The sequence below is a fragment of the Schistocerca nitens genome, chromosome 2 (assembly GCF_023898315.1).
Source record: "Schistocerca nitens isolate TAMUIC-IGC-003100 chromosome 2, iqSchNite1.1, whole genome shotgun sequence".
Classification (NCBI taxonomy): Eukaryota; Metazoa; Arthropoda; class Insecta; order Orthoptera; family Acrididae; genus Schistocerca; species Schistocerca nitens.
In genome coordinates this window covers 881,227,838-881,245,269 of record NC_064615.1, presented here as the reverse complement: position 1 = coordinate 881,245,269, position 17,432 = coordinate 881,227,838, and positions in this window count along the sequence as shown.

Sequence of the window (17,432 nt, the reverse complement as noted above, 5' to 3'; positions counted from 1 at the left end):
CAAACCCGGAATTCTTCTGGTATTTATTTTGCTAATTTTCTATTGGAAAATAAAACAACAAACAAACAGTTTTTGTAGTGTAATATCGAAAATACGAGCAAAAGTCCTATAAAAATGAGACTCGAAAGCAATACTTGTTGAATGGGCCATTCTGTCCTATAATAACCTTCTATTGACACTACGCGTGGTGCAGACGTCCTGCAGCTCGCTGTATCAAAGTACCTTGAATTCGCATGAAAACACCTTGTAAGGCTTCCATACATTTTCAGCCGTTGTAAATATTTCCCCTCTACTGTAGTGGGAGAAACATGCATGAGTGCACTGGATGGGTACTCTATAAGATCCTTGACTGTGTTCAATGTCGCTTTGTCGCTAGTCAGTTGTACATCGTTAGGACATTCTTATTACTGGCACAGTATCGAACAGATGAGTTTGAGAGAAGAAGATCTGGTGTTCGTGAGTCTGGGAGAAATTGTCTTCAATACTTTATTATAGAATTGAAAACTTGTTTATAAAGCTGTTTTCTTGACTGTATGGATGGAGAAGATTTTTGTAGTAATATTTCAAGGTAACCATTTCACGCACAACAATGAAATGTCTGTTTGTCGGAACTATTGATTGAAGGAAATCTTTGTCCCTTAAATAACCAATAATATTCATGATTAGTGCTAATTTCATCACTTTGTTTTCATTCTGTCACAAATAACGCAAATGTCTGTAATTCTTGTTATGAGTGAATTTTGAAACTGTTGCAGAGTCTTTTTGGGCAATAATGAGAGTCTAACTTTTCAAAAATGCTTTTCTTTAAAGTAAACCCTTCTCCATCATTCTTAGTAAAGTTTTAAACATTTTGACGTGTGTGCATTGCACTTTACACCACACGCAGCTCCGGCTGTTTTTGACAAGGAAAGAAAAATTTGCTAAGGAGTAGATCATTTTTCTTTAGCTGATACATTCGCGGATTTCACTTTGCTTTCGAGAACGTCATTACACTAGACACAAAACAGCATGCTCATCATGGGGCAAGTCACTTTTTTTTCAGGGCAGATCTCACTTTGCATTCTTATGTGCAAACAGTACGTAGAATTTTCAGGTGTTGTGCTAAGTAAGGAGGTTAATTTACGGGTAACACTATAGGTAGTCTTAAAGAGTTTTTTGTTCTATCGAGCTGAGCAATATTTTATTTGGTGGATATTTCAAATGAGACGTAGCACTTCGTGTAGTCATTTTCATAACGTACTTCAGCAGTTAGTTTGGGTTAAAGTTCACTGAATGCACAATTAGTCTATTTTGAGATTTAATTACATTGATTGTCATTATTTCAGTTTTAGCATATGATTAAAGTTTTGTTTCACGTCGCTGATCGCTAGGGCAATACAGGGCCATCCAACAGTCAGTGTTGCTCAGCAGCTGAATGCGATATCTTAAGGATGTGGCAAACAAGCAGAAAGTTTTTCAAAAACAATATTCAGTATTTCAAATGTATATAAATGTCATAGAAAGCTTACACTGTGTCTGGCCTCAGATTCTGTTCGATACACATGGAGCAACAAGCTCCGGTAACGTCTTCATTTTGTCATTGGGAGTGTCATACGTCACTGTCCTTAAAGTCTTAGCCCTATGAACGAGGTCGGATGTTTTAGGACGTTCATGCTGCTGGACATTCATTCTCGAGATATCTGCAACTCGTTAAGCGTTGTTGCGAGTGCCGTCTACGAGGCTTAGAAATTGGATTGTTACCCAGTCGTGAATAAACTACACAACTTCTCTTTCTGCAAAGACACCATTGCTGTACACACGTTGATACTAAGGGTAAGCTGGTGTCTTCCTTCCACGATCGCAAGGGGATTATTATGTGACTACATGTGGCTTTTGTGCAACTATAATGTCCCACTCTGTTCGAAATCCACCTTATACGCAAAATATCAGCTGTGTACTGGTTGTCCATCGCTTCTTCTTACAGTTGTTATTGTTGTTGTGGTCTTCAGTCCTGAGACTGGTTTGATGCAGCTCTCCATGCTACTCTATCCCGTGCAAACTTCTTCATCTCCCAGTACCTACTGCAACCTACATCCTTCTGAATCTGTTTAGTGTATTCATCTCTTGGTCTCCCTCTACGATTTTTACCCTCCCTCTACGATTTTTACCCTAATTGCTGCCCTCCAGTACTAAATTGGTGATCCCTTGATGCCTCAGAACATGTCCTACCAACCGATCCCTTCTTCTAGTCAAGTTGTGCCACAAACTTCTCTTCTCCCCAATCCTATTCAATACCTCCTAATTAGTTATATAATCTACCCATCTAATCTTCAGCATTCTTCTGTAGCACCACATTTCTTACAGTACATTGACAGAATTGTAATCTAGCGCAATGGTCTTGTAGCCTAGAAGCCCAAAAACGTTGTAACTGATATCAATAAATTAACTCTTTGTGCAGAAAGGGCCACGCAAGAGCGCGTTTTATGCCTTGAACAGCTGCAAATCACCGCACACTTGTCTCAAGATCATCTTCAGCTCGTTGCAACAGTCGCTCGGCAACCCTGCGAACTATGCGAGGTCTACCACGATCAGCAAGTCGCTGGTTCAACCTCTGCACCTCAGGATGTAATCCGGCGTGCAGTCGATTAACGTCGTAGAATAGAATACTATGCTACGTGATCAAAAGAATACGGACACCACAATCAACGAAAAACTGACCACTGGATGTCATGAGAGTTAGACCCGCCATTATAAAAGAAGGAGTGGAGTGCTGTGTTGTCGGCAGAGACGCAGTGACAGCAGAGTCGGTCGGTCAGCAGAACTCAGTCACTTCGAAAGTGAACTAGTTACTGGATTTCACATGGGTAATAAAGCCATCAGAAACAGTTCAACCACTCTTAAGGTGCCCAAGTCGACTGTTGGTAATGTGACTGAAGTGATAACTCGAAGGAATAACAGACAGCTAAACCACGATCTGGCAAAACCTCATGTTCAGATGGACAGTGACCGTCGAGGAATACGGAAGGTTGTTGTAAACAATAGCACTAAATCAAAGGAAGGAATCTTTCGTAGGTTCCAAAACCCTACCATGAGTCCAGCTAGCACAATGTCTATGCATAGAGAGCTATAAAGAATGGGGGCACAGTGGCAGAACAGCTCCTCGTAACCCACACATTTCTGCATCAGTGTCAAGTGACAAATGGCTTGGTTCAAATGGCTCTGAGCACTATGGGACTCAACTGCTGAGGTCATTAGTCCCCTAGAACTTAGAACTAGTTAAACCTAACTAACCTAAGGACATCACAAACATCCATGCCCGAGGCAGGATTCGAACCTGCGACCGTAGCGGTCTTGCGGTTCCAGACTGCAGCGCCTTTAACCGCACGGCCACTTCGGCCGGCTCCGTCAAGTGACACTTGAGGTATTTTTGGAGATTGATAAGTGTTACTGAAGTATACAAATTTTTCATTTTTCTCAATAAAGTATTTTGCGCGTCTATCAAATTGGAATTTATTTTCGTGCAATTTAGGCCGTGCACGTGTTTATTCTTCCAGAATATAAAACTTCTTTGCTCGGCGTTTCCAAGAGACAGTTTGCTCGGCGTATCACCAGAGGCTGCGGAGTCGCTCGCCGATCTCACTTAACAACTCGCGCCCTTTCTGGTCCACATGGGTCGGGCATTCTGTTTAGAAACTGTGGTCGCTCATCGAATACGGAAGTCCAATTCGTCGTGTTATCGGTGGATGTGGAAAAAGAGGGCATACGACAGTTGGAGAATTATTGCTTTCTTCAGCTTATACAATCGTGAGTTTGCGACTTCGAAAACGGCACGCTTCTCCTTTTGGCTGCCTTGCTTGTGGATGCTGCTGCGCCAGTATTTATATGCAGCTACGGATGGGCGTACAAAGGAAACAGTGTCCATGCGACAGCTGAAGAGTCATTGCTTCCATCTGCCTTCACGGTCGTGCGTTTGTCTCTACGGAGCCTTTCTTACATTTTTGCTTCCTTTGTCGTGGATGCCGTGCTTTTGGGACGAACTTGCAGCTAAACAAAAGTGTAGAGAGAAAACGACCAGCAGCTTTGTTACGCGTAGCTAAAGAACGTAAAAGGCTGTTGCCATTCACGAAATGTCATCTGCAAATGGTTCAAATGGCTCTGAGCACTATGGGACTTAACTGCTGAGGTCATCAGTCCCCTAGAACTTAGAACTACTTAAACCTAACTAACCTAAGGACATCACACACATCCATGCCCGAGGCAGGATTCGAAACTGCGACCGTAGCGGTCGCGCGGCTCCAGACTGTAGCGCCTAGAACCGCTCGGCCACCCCGGCCGGCGAAATGTCATCTTCGCTGACCAAAATTCAATTTGTGTTCTCGCATTTAACGCTGCTTACCTTCCTCCGTTGAGCGTTTAATTTGCCGTAGATTTTTATGTGGATTAGCATTCGGTGTTAACAGTTCATGTCAAAGTGTTTTAAGCCTAACTGTAAAAATTATGAACCTGTTTGCAAAGGGCAAAAGGAATTTTATATTTTAATGCTGAGAGTTCTGAAAAATTGTCATTTCTGTATTCACCCATTTAAAAGAAACTAATTTTTTGAATTAACGTGCTTTTATTTTACACCTGACGAGTGAAGACTGCCATACGTTTTCCATCGTTGATCTTCCTTTAAATGCTACAGTAATTTTTTAAAATCAAGATCGCTCGCTAACATTGGTTTTCTTACATGAAGGGGTTGTCTACAAACTTCAAAGATTTTGGTAAATGTTGCCATTTTCATTGTAGTAATTACTATCGATTTTGTTGTCTTGTGACTTGTCTTTTGACATTTTTAAAATGCAAATTTATTATTATTTTTTTTAAAGTGTTGACTCAGTATTTTGTCACTCTCCGAACAAAAATCCATACCATTCCACGGTTAGTAGCTAACTAAAAAATCAATAGATGTTATATTTATGAAAAATTGCTATTCGTATGTATTAATTAATATTTCTATTTGTTAACAAATACGGAATTAACAGAAACTTTATTCCAAGATATCCATGTCAATGGATTTATGTTTAATATACGAGTTTTCTGAGAATTGCTTCGCATTCCATTGTCAAATGCAGTTCTTGACACTCGCCTTAAGATCGTACAAGAAAACAGGGCGCTTAATGAGTGAGGGCCGCTCTGGACACAAGTACAGTGCTTTGCGTGTCAGCAAGCATTGTTTCCGGACATATTCTCTACTGTTGATTTTTTTTTCTAATTTTGACCCCTACTGTCTCCTATAAGAATAAGGGGCGGTTCTGTGTAAACACACAATATAAGGCAGATTCGTTACCGGCGATGGCCGACCGCTGTGGGCGAGCGGTTCTAGGCGCTTCAGTCTGGCACCGAGCGACCGCTACGGTCGCAGGTTCGAATCCCGCCTCGGGCATGGAAGTGTGTGATGTCCTTAAGTTAGTTAAGTTTAAGTAGTTCTAAGTTCTAGGGGACTGATGACCTCAGATGTTAAGTCCCATAGTGCTCAGAGCCATTGAACCATTTTTGACGTGCGATGTAGCAGTTATGCTAAAATGAAAAAGGCGGCTGAGTACCAACGGCAATAGAGAGCTGCATTCAACAATCTCTATGCTTGTTGATCGGAGAAACAATATCTAATCCACTTTCCCAAGAAACAAATTTTATAGTATTTTAATAGCTATTCGATTCCTCGACAACGGTATATTTTCTCTACCTTTAACGACATTATCTTTAGACATCCTACACGGTGCAGTGATGGTTCCCACAAGAACAGTTGTGTCACAAAGCACCTTGTACTAACATACTTTGTGTTTATATCTGCTTTACACTCCTTTTCGTCTTCAGTTAACGACGTTGTCATTCACTGTTACGAGCACGAATATTTTGTGTCTTACGACTCACTTCACTAATCTCAATGCAATGTTTATTTAGCCTTTTCCTAGCTTTATCCAGATGTTCAATTTTCCTTCTAAGTTTCCCTTGAGGCCAGAAGAACGTTCAATTCAGTCACTTTTCTTTGAAATACATTTCTGACTTGGCTCAGTCCCGGAAATACGATCAGGGTCAAGTTTAACCTACTAGGTTAAAAATAAAAGTGATCATTCTGATTTTAATATATCGGACAATGGTATTACATGCAGTACCTTGCACAATATTTTGTAAGGTCTTGATGTGAGCGGCTTTATCTAGAGTACGATCAAGACAGCCTTCTTTATCTTATACATGCTATCTTATTTGTTTTTCTACTCATCCTCTCGTTAGCTTTAGAGTGCTACGCTAACTGGAGCTTTAATATCAATATGTAGTCATTATGATGTTGGATCAGTCAGCTGCTGCAATACCGTTCGTAAGGAGGGCTCATCATTACACTTTCCTATGTTGTACTGTTACCTCAATTATTGGAGTATAAATATGTATCTTTTATTACAACTTCCGTCTAAGTTTCATCTTTAACTAATTTGCTTCCAAGGACACAATACGTTTCAGCAGGCAGCCATCATCAGATACCAAGTCAGTGACTCATGTGCGAACGCGGCTATGTGACCAAAAAACAAAACCGAGTTACAGCCTCGCTCTTGGACGGTTTACTATTGGATATCTAGTGCTGTGTCCACCAGGCTGCAAAAAGGGCTATAAGACGTTTAAAGCCGGCCGGCGTGGCCGTGCGGTTCTAGGCGCTTCAGTCTGGAACCGCGTGACCGCTCCATAGTGCTCAGAGCTATCTGAACAATCTGCTCTGGCGAGTACACTGCAGGCAGTCAGCTACACATACAATAGAGTACAATGACGGCATCCCTCAGAGCAAAACTGTGATAAATAGGGGCTATCCCGACCACAGGTTGTTTATCTAAAGGGCCAGCCGCGACCTCTTAGAGAACTCCCGCCAAGCTATTCCAAGCACTGAACAGTAGCATCAACACGACTCCTATAATAAAACAACCATTAAAAGAGGAAAGCACAGTTATAACGACTTAAAATGTCTTTTTTCCATGAAAATAGGTAGTCCATTTTCTTTTAGTTTTATGAGCAAAAAAGGTATAGTTGTTATGTTCGACTGCAGCATACAATTAACGTCTCATTGTTTTGTGACGTTCAACGAAATGCACTGCCTTCGATCACAAATGATCAGCAGAGACATGTCCGCGCCGCGTAAAATTAAAAAGAAAGTGCTTCGACTATTTTGCTGCGAAAATTACCGATCACCGCAGAATGTACTCGTTATCTCGCAACCATCACCAGCGTAAAGAAAAAGCGAGAATTTAAACCACAAAGAAAAAAAAAAGAAATCTATATTAAGCAATTTCTTTCAGCTTGTTGAGCATATTTCACAGCCTGAGAGCATCTCTCGTGTTCAGTGTCTGTAAGTAAACTGTCATGCATGTGTGTCTTACAAACATTTCAGACAATCTTTCATGCCATTGGCTCACATGTCTGAACAAACACATTCATTTTACATTAGACAACAAGCTATAATTCAAGAGGATGTAGCTGTTTTCTACAGTCTGTCAGGTCCCGTTTTACCAATGCGATGCTATATCATACTAGCATTTACGATAAAAATCGTGAGAGCCTGTCTCGTCCTGTGTAGGTGGGAGATTGAAATTTCGTTAACAGAAAAAAAGAAATGCCTGTCAAGAATTTCTGTTGTGCCCTAGCCATCTCCTCCACCCACCAGGTGGCATGTCATTGAAATAAATTTGATAGGCTAAGTAATTAAATTGCTCATGAGTCAGTTTCCAAGGCGACTATTTTTTTTTTTTCGGTTGTCGGATTACACTCACCAGGTAGGTCAAATGGGAATCCGTGGAGGAAAGACGATGTTCTTTTCAAGGAACACTATTGAGAACCGACATTGGAAGCTGCCGCAGAGGCATTCTACAGCCCACACCATGTATTTCACGTGAGGACTGCACTATTAAAAACACAATCGTAGCAACTATGCTACTGTCACCCTCCATAGAAAGTGGTCTTGACTCTAAGGCGCACACGCAAGTCGCTGATAGCGTTATGCTTTCAGGTAGAAATGTTGTCTGGGATTTGAAACCAAGTCTACCCATTCTACCACATACTTGCGTTTGATTCTGTAGAGACGTCTTTTAATGATTACAGCCATTGGTGAATCATGCTCATGCCACTTTCATATGTTGAAATGAGTCACCTTTTTCGAACCTATCTGCTAACGATCCCGTATAGCAAAAACTCCAGCACTGTTTTTTAGACAGCCCCTGTGCATCTTGTAACTGCTCCGTAGTCTCTACCCCACCATTCCTGCAGTTTCGTCCACATGATCGTCCCAGTTTAAGTCGGACCTGAACGAAGTCAGAGAGCGATGTATCTAAGACCTTCGGCATCTCGTGGAGAAACAGGACAAGCTAAGTTAATGCCACAGGAGAGCGTTTTGACTACTTGGTGGAAATGAGAATATGCTCCGCCGACCTGTACAGTATGTAAGGCCAGCGCCAAATGAAGCTTTCTCCAGCAATACGAGGTAACAGAAATGATAGTACGAGCAGTTACGGTGGTGTTTCTTGTCGGGAAAATTAGGCAGACTGCACATCATATATGGCATGGAGCAAGGACGGGGATTTTGCTACTGCATTGCAACACATCTCTAAACCACATACAGGTACTGCAGTCTGAAGGAGATATGCGTCTTTCAAGGTGCATTCATGTCTATCACCTAAACATTCTCACCCACCTCAGTATTTTTTGCCAGCTGAAAGAGAATACCTGTGAACTATAAAAACTTTGCTAACGTCATGTGTTAGAGAACTCGATAAGATATTACCACGTCCCTATTACCACGTCCCTGTCTTTTGATACATCTGAAACAAATACAGTCTGCTTTCCCGCGTTGACCATAAGAAGCTATCTTATTAAATATACAGGTATTGGTTCACTGGAGCAGGTGGTTCGTGATCGAAGTTGCTTTCACAGACCAGTGTAATGTTTCATCACCTGTACTGTAGGAGGACCATATCCAACAGACTATCAGTCACACAAGAGGGTTCCTGTATTGACCCTTCATAAGCAGTTTAATACATTGTTTTTTCGGCTGTAACACACCCAATCAGTGCTAACCGCCATACACTTTGTTTTTTTCTACCATGACTTAGAGGTCCGTGTCAGCTGCTGTTAAACTGGCATTAACACATTCTGATCCTCTGGCTCTCACAGAAAATTGAACATTGCATGGTATGAACTTACAACTACCACAACAGAGCCTGGTAGAAATAAAACACAGAGGCGATGTTTCTCATTGACAAAAAATGTGGAACACATAGCAACATATGGAAACTGGAAGAGTTTGCGGTATTGTAGAGCGCTTCCAACAGCTTTTCGAAGGGGATGACCTGTGATGATTGGTTTGTGGGGCGCTCAACTGCGAGGTGTGATGACCTGTACAGTTAATATGAACTTCCCCATCGACAGGGCAGCGGATGTCCCGGTGTTCCATTTCGAAAAGCATTTTTCCTTCATTATGCAGTCATGTACATGATTACTGTTCCGGTGTTGACCATTGTCAGAATGTGCTATTCACAACACGCGTGAGGTAGTACAAACAAAAAGAGGTACTCTTATCTTATTGGCAAAAAAAAATTATAAAAATAAAGAAATGTGGAGGGCATCGCAGCATATGGAAATAGGACGAGTCTGTAGCATTGATGAACGCTACAAGACAACTGTAAGAAGGTGATGACCTCTATATTTAATCCCAGTGACAAGTAGCAGATAACTGGCGTTCCACCAAGGCTCCTCCATCTCAACTGAATGGTGTCAGTCAGTCATTATGTGGTAATCATCAGCATACCCAGTGAACGGTCTGGATGGGAAAGACACCGTTGATATCAGATGATGTACTGTAATACACACCGCAGTTGATAGTGAGATAAATTTAACCAAGAAGTCGGAGAGAGCTGTATCTACCACATGGTGCAAACTGTGTAGAAACAAAGATAGCTGAGTTAATGCTGGTTGGAAACGGGAACATGTTGTCGTAGCTACGCCAACCGTGTACGATGTGTAAGGTCAGCGCCAAACGAAGCCTGTTCATACAACACGAGGTAGATAGTACCAACAGTGATGTGGTGTCTCTTATTGCGAAAATTTGGAAGACTCAACATCATACAGGTACTGCAGTCCGAAGCAGATCCGAGTCCCTCAGGATCCATTCTCATCTAACACCCAAACATTCTATCGCTGTTATCCTGTACCGTCCAACAGAGAAAAATTACGAACAATAAAAGCTTCGCTAACTTCATCCGAAAGATTCTTACCACAACTCTCTCTTCTGATATATCGAAAACAAATACCGTCTGTGTGCCAGCATCGAGCATATGTGGCGATCCTATCAAATATGCAGGTATTTATCCATAGCAACAGGCGGCTAGTGATCGACGTCGCTTTCACAGATAAAGTTTCATCACCTGTACTGTACGAGGACCATCTCTCACAGATTATCAGTCGCAAGAGAGGGTCCCTGTCTTGTTGTTTGATATACCGCTTTCTCTGCTGTAGCACGCTTTGTACACAGCCATAGATTTTGTTTTTTTTCTGCCACAACTTCGAGGTGTGTGTCAGGTTCTAAACTGACATTAACACGTTTTGATCCACTGGCTCTCACAGAAAACTAGATATCGTACGGTATAAATCATGTTGTTGCTGCTGCTTCCACGACACATACACACTCAGTACTTGAAATAAAAGACAGTCACAAAATAAGGAAACTGGAAGAGTTTAAGGCGTTGTGGAGCATTTCCAAACTGCTGTCCGAAGGTGACTGACGACCTCTACATTTAAACTCATCATTCACAGTAACGTGGTAGCTGATGGCGCTGTGTTCCATTTGATTGATTCCCCACATTGCTGCCATGCACGCGATCACTGTTACCTTGTTACAACTCCATTTCAACCGATCATTCCAACCACGCTCTGTCCTCTTTTAATACATATGCAAGTAAGTTTAGAGTCACACATGATGCACCACTTAAACTTCATATTTCAGGAATATGGAAGAGTAACCACGGAAGGCACCAAATCAATTCACTCGCGGTATTTTCTGTTGACAGCAGTTACTCTCACTTTATTCTTCGCCCTCTACCTGCATTCAGTACATCTCGGTTCCGTCCCGGTTTTGTTTTCCCGTCGGTGATAGTTACATATTAACAGTTATAACCAACGCTATGGATAGGGTTACTAATTAGGAATTGGCCTCGTGTATGGGTTCATTGAATGCAGTGGAGGAGGAACACAATGCCACTGCAGCGTAAGTTTTGAGTGAAAGGGGGAGTGGAATTCAGATGGGGGTTGTACAGGTACGGGCTTACTGTGACAAACAATTTTTATGAAACCGACAACACAATTCACAACATAGCAGTTTGACAAACTGTATTTAAATATGTAATCCAGCTATAGTTTCTGAAATATGGGCATCAGAACGAGACAATAAACGAATATTTCAGAATAATAAAAAATATGAAATTAACAGCGCCCCAGTAACACTAAATTTGGGGCAAGAAAATGAACACGAACAGGTCAGAATACACAATAACCACAAAATGAAAATAGCTTGCAAATAGGAAACCTACTATAAACAATAAATCAGAACATCAGCCCTCAAAAAGCACGACTCACGACCCATCTCACAGCTTTACTTCCGCCAGTACCTGGCTCCAATCTTCCAAACTTCACAGAAGCTCTCCGGCAAAACTTTTAGAACTAGCACTCCTGGAAGAAAGGGTACTGGTAGAGTACTTGCCTGCGAAAGCGAAGGTGTCCGAGTTCGAGTCTCGGTCCGGCACGAAGTTTTAATCTGCAAGGAAGTTTCAGGGGTTCATAGACTTACATTTAAACTAAATACTAGCTACCTTCACCAGCTCCTCACTATTAGCAACACTAACCAACTAAAATACTAACTACAGAAAACTACTATACTACTCTCTGTACAATAATAATAATAATAATAATAATAACCAGTGGAGGCCCGGGAAAAGAATAGGCCTCCGGTATGTTCTGCCAGTCGTAAAAGGCGACGAAAAGAACAAACCACTAATAGGGCTAACCCCCCTTTTAGTGTGATTAGTTGGTTCAGGACAGAACTAATGAAGCCTCGGACAAGCGCTGTCATGGTCGGGGACGACGCTTGAACCCTATGCCCGTCCATAATGGTAATGACACTGCTAGCCACACGGAAAAAAGATTTAAATCCAAATAGAGGTGTTTTGCAGGACATGCTTCCTGCAACCACCCTCGAAGGAAAACAAAGACAGAGAGAGAATGAGATGGTCTGATGAAGTTAACCGACACCTGATGTTCTGTTATTACCAAGCAACAAACTTAGGAACCAACACAACTGGATACAGATCACAAGTATACACAACATTTATTACCAGATACCCAGAATTAAAATTTTTAACAGAACAACGACTAGCTAATCAGATCCGCGTAATAATCAAAAATAACAGGATACCCCAGTCAGAATTAGAAAACATCAAACAACAAGTACAACAAATACTGGAACAAAATAATGTACAGTCAGAAGAAGAAGAAAATACAGTAACGGACTCAAACATCCCAGAGCAAACAAACAAAGAACAACATGCATCAATTAAACAATCAGAGGAAATCGAAATCTTAAGACAGCCACCAGAACAAGCACAAATAGAACACGAAGTGACACACATGTTAGATATAGAAGAAAAATTTCAGGTGACATATAAAATACAAAGACACAAATACAGACATTAAACCATTCTTGCATACACCACCAAATAACCCACAAGTCGAAACAACAATAACAACTATCAACACAATCATATACAACAAAATAAATGAAAATACAACTATGGAAGAGTTACAACTACTGGTTTATATAGGAGCACTCACCACAGTAAATATACACACTAGGCAGAGATGAGAACCAACCAACCCACAGAAGAAACCCACAAAACCAGCATGGCAACACAGGCTACAGATCAGAATAGAAAAACTGAGAAAAGACATCGGACAGCTAACACAATTAACTGAAATATCAGACAAAAAACAAAAAAGGTTAGGTAAAATCTCACAACAAAAAGCATTAGAGCAATTAGATGAAAAGAAGCAGAAACTACAAGCATTAGCCAAACGACTTAGAAGATGCAAAAAAATTGAAAATAGAAGGAAACAAAACCAAACATACAACAAAAACAAAAAAAAATTACTAGACAATAGATAACACACACATTAAAATAGACAATCCACCAAACATAACAGACATGGAACACTTCTAGAGCAACATATGCTCAAACCCGGTACAGCATAACAGACATGCACGGTGGATACAAGCAGAAACAGACACATACAAGATGATACAACAAATGCCTGAAGTGGTAATTTTACAACCTGAATTCACCTAAGCAATTAATTCTACTCACAATTGGAAGCCCCTGGAAAAGATAAAATAGCAAATTTCTGGCTAAAGAAGTTCACCTCAACACATTCACATCTAACTAAATTATTGAACAGTTACATTGCAGACCCATACACATCCCCTGATACACTTACACATGGAATAACTTATCTGGAACCCAAAGATCAAGCAGACACAGCAAACCCAGCTAAATATCGCCCCATAACATGCCTACCAACAATATACAAAATATTAACTTCAGTCATTACACACAAATTAATGACACATACAACACAGAACAAAATTATAAATGAAGAACAAAAATGCTGTTGTAAAGGAGCACGAGGATGCAAAGAGCAACTGATAATAGATGCGGAAGTGACATATCAAGCTAAAACTAAACAAAGGTCGCTACGCTACACATACATTGATTACCAAAAGGCATTTGATAGTGTATCCCACTCATGGTTACTACAAATATTGGAAATATACAAAGTAGATCCTAAATTGATACAGTACCTAAACATAGTAATGAAAAATTGGAAAACCACATGTAATATCCAAACAAATTCAAATAATATCACATCACAGCCAATACAGATTTAAGCATGGAATATAGCAAGGACACTCTTTAAGTCCTTTCTGGTACTGCCCTGCTCTGAACCCACTATCCAACATGCTAAACAATACAAATTATGGATACAATATTACTGGAACATACCAACACAAAATCACACATTTGCTATACATGGATGATCTAAAACTACTGGCAGCAACAAATCAACAACTCAACCAACTACTAAAGATAACAGAAGTATTCAGCAATGATATAAATATGGCTTTTGGAACAGACAAATGTAAGAAAAATAGCATAGTTAAGGGAAAACACACTAAACAGGAAGATTACATATTGGATAACCACAGCGACTACATAGAAGCGATGGAAAAAACAGATGCCTATAAATATCTAGGATACAGACAAATAATAGGAATAGATAATATAAATATTAAAGAAGAACTAAAAGAAAAATGTAGACAAAGACTAACAAAAATACTGAAAACAGAATTGACAGCAAGAAACAAGACAAAAGCTATAAATACTTATGCTATACCAATATTGACCTACTCATTTGGAATAGTGAAATGGGGTAACACAGACCTAGAAGCACTCAATACACTTACACGATCATAATGCCACAAATATGGAATACATCACATACATTCAACAACAGAAAGATTCACATTAAGCAGAAAGGAAGGAGGAATGGGATTTATCGACATAAAAAACCTACATTATGGACAGGTAGACAATTTAAGAAAATTCTTTCTAGAACGTGCAGAAACTAGCAAAATACACAAAGCAATCACTCATATAAATACATCAGCTACACCACTGCAATTTCATAACCACTCCTACAACCCTTTAGATCACATAACATCAACAGATATGAAGAAAGTAAATAGGAAAAAGAAAACACTACATGGCAAGCACCCATATCATCTAACATAGTCACACATCGATCAAGACGCGTCCAACACATGGCTAACAAAAGGCAATATATACAGTGAGACGGAATGATTCATGATTGCAATACAGGATCAAACAGTAAACACCAGATATTACAGCAAGCATATTATTAAAGATCCCAAAACCACAACAGATAAATGCAGACTTGGCAAACAACAAATAGAAACAGTAGATCACATAACAAGCGGATGTACAATACTAGCAAATACAGAATACCCCAGAAGACATGACAATGTAGCAAAAATAATACATCAACAACTTGCCCTACAACATAAACTAATAAAACAACATGTTCCCACATACAAGTATGCACCACAAAATGTACTGGAGAATTATGAATACAAATTACACTGGAACAGAACCATAATAACACATAAAACAACACCACATAACAAAGCTGACATCATACTCACCAATAAAAAGAAGAAATCAACACAACTAATCGAAATATCCATACCCAATACAACAAATATACAGAATAAAACAGCAGAAAAAATTGAAAAATACATCCATCTGGCTGAGGAAGTCAAGGACATGTGGCATCAGGATAAAGTTGACATTATACCAATTATACTATCAACTACAGGAGTCATACCACACTATATCCACCAGTACATCAACGCAATACAGCTACATCCAAATGTATATATACAACTACAGAAATCTGTAATTATTGATACATGTTCAATTACCCGAAAGTTCCTAAATGCAATGTAACATATACCGCACAGTTAAAAGGAAGTGACGCTTGATCAAGGTCCGTGTCACTTTCTATTTTTAACCAGACATAACGTCTGAGAAAGGAAAATAATAATAATAATAATGAAATCCGTGGAGGCCCGGGAAAAGAAGATGCTTCCGGTATGTTCTGCTGGTCGTAAAAGGCGACGAAATGAACAAACCACTAATAGGGCTAACCCCCCTTTTAGTGTGATTAGTTGGTTCAGGACAGAACTAAGGAAGCCTCGGACAAGCGCTGTCATGGTTGGGGACGACACTTGAGCCCTATGCCTGTCCACAATGGTAACGACACTGCTAGCCACATGCAAAATGATTTAAATCCAAATAGAGGTGTTTTGCAGGATATGCTTCCTGCAACCACTCTAGAAGGAAAACAAAGACAGAGGATGAGATGGTCAGATGAAGTTAACCAACACCTCACGTTGTGTTATTACCAAGCACCAAGCCTAGGAACCAACACAACTGGATACACACAACATTTATTACCAGGTACCCATAATTAAAATTTTTAACAGAACAACGACTAGCTAATCAGATCCGTGTAATAATCAAAAATAATAGGATACCCCAGTCAGAATTAGAAAACATCAAACAACAAGTGCAACAAATACTAGAACAAAATAATGTGCAATCAGAAGAAGAAAATTCAGTAATGGACTCAAACATCCCAGAGCAAACAAACAAAGAACAACATGCATCAATTAAAGAATCAGAGGAAAACGAAATCTTAAGACAGCCACCAGAACAAGCACAAATAGAACACGAAGTGACACACATGTTAGATATAGAAGAAAAATTTCAAGTGACATATAAAATACAAAGACACAAATACAGACATTAGACCATTCTTGCATAGACCACCAAATAACCCACAAGTCGAAACAACAATAACAACTATCAACACAATCATACACAACAAAATAAATGAAAATACAACTATGGAAGAGTTACAACTACTGATTTATACAGGAGCACTCACTACACTAAATATACACACTAGGCAGAGATGAGAACCAACCAACACACAGAAGAAACCCACAAAACCAGCATGGCAACACAGGCTACAGATCAGAATAGAAAAACTGAGAAAAGACATCAGACAGCTAACACAATTTATAAGAAATGAAATATCAGACAAAAAAACGAAAAACGTTAGGTAAAATCTCACAACAAGAAGTGATAGAGCAATTAGATGAAAAGAAGCAGAAACTACAAGCATTGGCCAAACGACTTAGAAGATACAAGAAAAGTGAAAATAGAAGGAAACAAAACCAAACATTCAAAAAAACCAAAAGAAATTTTACCAGACAATAGATAACACACACATTAAAATAGACAATCCACCAAACATAACAGACATGGAACACTTCTGGAGCAACATATGCTCAAACCCGGTACACCATAACAGGCATGCACGCTGGATACAAGCAGAAACAGACACATACAAGATGATACCACAAATGCCTGAAGTGATAATTTTGTAACCTGAAGTCACCCAAGCAATTAATTCTACTCACAATTGGAAAGCCCCTGGAAAAGATAAAATAGCAAATTTCTGGCTAAAGAAGTTCACCTCAACACTTTCACATCTAACTAAATTATTGAACATTTACATAGCTGACCCATACACATTCCCTGATACACTTACACATGGAATAACTTATCTGGAACCCAAAGATCAAGCAGACACAGCAAACCCAGCTAAATATCGCCCCATAACATGCCTACCAACAATATACAAAATATTAACTTCAGTCATTACACACAAATTAATGACACATA